We start from the raw sequence: 3485 nt of genomic DNA, 5'->3' as shown, positions 1-3485 counted from the left end.
AGGAAGGAAGGAAGGAAGGAAGGAAGGAAGGAAGGAAGGAAGGAAGGAAGGAAGGAAGGAAGGAATCTTTCTATGCACATGCACATGAACATACATGATTTCTAAGGTACCTAGCCTCTAAGGTCATCATTGTCACTGAAATTTTGTTGTTGTTGTTGTTAGTTTTTGAGAGAGTTTCACTCTGTTGCCCAGGCTGGAGTGCAGTGGCACAATCACAGCTTCACTGCAACCTCAAACTGCTGGGCTCGAGCAATCCTCCCACGTCAGCTTCCCAAGTAGCTGGGACCACAGTTGCATGCCACTATGCCCGGCTAATTAAAAAATTTTTTCTTTTTTAGAGATGGGTTCTCACTATGTTGCTCAGGCTGGAGATTTTTTTTTAATCAAAAAATATGAGAAATCCTTAGTCCCTTACTTCCATTTGTATTTTGCTTATACCTAAAAACTACCCAAGTTGATTAATTTCACAACCTAAAAGCATTGGAAAGCTTTAGGCTGGGCATGCAGGATTCAATTTTATGGGATGGGACTAGAACATTTCATTTGTGATGACTTGAATTTTGATGCCACGGATAATCCCCTTTGTTCAAAGTGCTCTGTTTAGAAATTCATACGTTAGGTAATGCAGCCCTTAAAATATGTTTTCATTGTGATAGATATTGAGGCAGAAAAGACATAGGAAGGGAGAAAGGAAAAGAGGCAAAAAAAAAATGAGGAAAACATTACATACTTTATAAAATATATCAACCATAGGCCGTGTGTGGTGGCTCACACCTGTACTCTTAGCACTTCGGGAGGCCAAGGCAGGAGGATTGCTTGAGCCCAACAGTTCCAGACCAGCCTGGGCAACATAGCAAGATCCTATCTCTAATTTTTTTCATAAAAATTAAAAAAGAAAAAACCATTTAAAAAAAGGTTTTATTTTGCCCTCAAGAAACTTGCAATGTAAAATTTCTTCTAAACCCAGATTCGCTTTAAACAACTTATCTAAATAAACTTATCTTTCCATGTCATTTTTTTATCTTGTTTTTTTGTTGTTGTTTGCTTATTAAACCTAAGCCTTGTGGCCAGGTGCGGTGGCTCACACCTGTCATCCCAGCACTTTTGGAGGATGAGGCAGGCAGATCATTTGAGGTCAGGGGTTTGAGACCAGCCTGGGCAACTTGGTGAAACCCCATCTCTACTAAAAATACAAAAGTTAGCCAGGTATAGTAGTGTGAGCCTATAATCCCAACTACTCAGGAGACTGAGGCAGGAGAATCACTTGAACCTGGGAGGTGGAGGTTGCAGTGAGCCGAGATCTCACCACTGCACTCCAGCCTGGGTGACAAAGCAAGACCCTGTCTCAAAAATAAATAAATGAATAAAGAACCTAGGCGTTGAAGAAATCTTTTTAAATTTCACTCTATTTTATTTTTGCTACCAACACCATCAGCCTTCTCTTCTCTAAAAATCTAACTTTTGCTGTCAACACTCAAAAACAACATTGGTGGAAGCCAAATGTACCTCAAAAGCTGAATTTCATGGTTTTTTAGAGGAAAAAGGCTCATGAACAGTGCTAGGTATTTTGATGATTAGCCCTTTGCATGGACATCTTGTCATGAATATTTATTCATAGGACATTTTATTTTCTTTTTAAAAGACTAATTGATATTTTCATCTGAGCCAAATAGTAGGTGTGGCATGGGGAAAGTCGTGTCTCACTGTTGGATTCCTGAATTAGTGAAAGAAAAGAGATTGGATCTTTCAAAAGTATAGGCGAATTATGTTTATTCTATAAAATACATAATACACATCAATAATAATAGACAGATACATAAGAGTCATAATTCTCTATAGGAAATTTATTTCTACAGCAGAGTAAGAAACACGCACTGAACCTCCTTCCCTCCCTGCCACCAAAAAGAAACTTCCACGTCCCCAGGGAAGCTTTTTAAGTGGTATACACTGCCCTCTTGTGCAGACTGTTTCAACAGAAAAGATTCCACGCACCTAACAGAAAATATTTTTTACAGCCCTGCATAAAAGAGGAAGACAACTCAATCTGCCAAGGTTTCTTGTTGATTTATTACAGCTGTTTCATAATCCACAAAGCCACAGTCAGCAATACCCACAAACGTTCTGTACACAAGCTAGGGTTACAGTTCCAATCACTATAAAGTAAATCGTTTCTCTTTCCAAGAATTAAGCAACCATGGAATTTTTTTTAATGTTCCAATTCATAATGTCCAAATCCATGTGGTTCACTTATCTTTTAAGCGTTTTGCAAGATGCACTAGCACCACGTATGATATGACTCGCCAGCCACCACAGAACCCATCATGCCTGGGATGCTACAAAATTGTACAGTGGTTAAAAATGTCTCCACTGATGACGTTTGTATTGGTTTTCCTGAAAGGCATGGGATGGTTGTGAAGCCAATTCTCATAAGGTTAGGATTGCTTCTCTCTCTCTCTCTCTCTCTCTCTATCTCTATCTATCTATCTATCTATCTTCTGCAGGGTCTCCGTCCACGAAACAATGAACCAGGGTTTTCCTGGCTTTCTTCTGCTTGATCCCACTTTTTTTTTCTTTTTAATTCCCAGGCCCACAAACAATTTTTAGAACTGAAAGCAAAGGTATGTGGCAATACTTCATTGCTGGACCCACGGAGCCAAGAGGATCTGAGACTCACTGCCAGAGCCAGGGACTTTCCACCGCGTTGGGAAGGAGCCTCTGCAGGAACCTGGCGTGGGGAAAACGGTTGGCTGCAAATCGTCCTTTCTGGTTCCAGCGAGTGGCAGCAGAGGGTGACATAGATGCCCACATTCTCAGTGGTCCTTGCTGTGTTCATGTGACCTTGTGGTGCCCCACACCGCAATTATGTCCCCAGGGACACTCGGCAATGTCTGAAGACATCTCTGGCTGTCTCAACTGGGGCAGTGGGCGCTCTGCGCGTCTGGTGGGTTGAGCCTGGGACGCTGCTCAGCACCCTGCAGTGCACAGGACCCCACCCCAGAGGACCAGCCAGCCAGCCTGAAATGCCCACACTGGGAGAAGGACTGTGCTAGATGATTGAGCTGTAGCATTCTAACGCGATCCGATAAGAATTAGAATGCTTATCGGAATCCCAACTGGCATGGCGCTGAGGGAGAAAAACGTGTGTCTTCATTCAGGAGAGAAAGAAAAACTGAGCATCAGGCAGGACTGCGGTGTGCGGGGGCAGGTGAAGTGGAGCTTCAGAGGGTGGCCCCGTGGCCTTTTGAGAGGACTTCTCTGTTGTGTCGTCGAAATCTTCATCCCAAATTCTCCAGTCAATGTGTGCTGAATTCATGTGAAACAAAAAGAGGCCAATCAATTTATCTTCATGACCTAAGAGGCCATTCATTATGAAGCAGGAGACCCGACTTGACTCAAGAGGCAGGGACTTAGACTCAGGACCAGATTGAAGACTAGCTAAAACAGGGAAGTGGCAATAGCTCCTCTCCATAAGAAACGCCCACCAG

The sequence above is a fragment of the Sapajus apella genome, unplaced genomic scaffold (assembly GCF_009761245.1).
Source record: "Sapajus apella isolate SASKATOON/1434 unplaced genomic scaffold, GSC_monkey_1.0 scaffold172, whole genome shotgun sequence".
Lineage (NCBI taxonomy): Eukaryota > Metazoa > Chordata > Mammalia > Primates > Cebidae > Sapajus > Sapajus apella.
Note: the sequence above shows the minus strand (reverse complement) of the source record.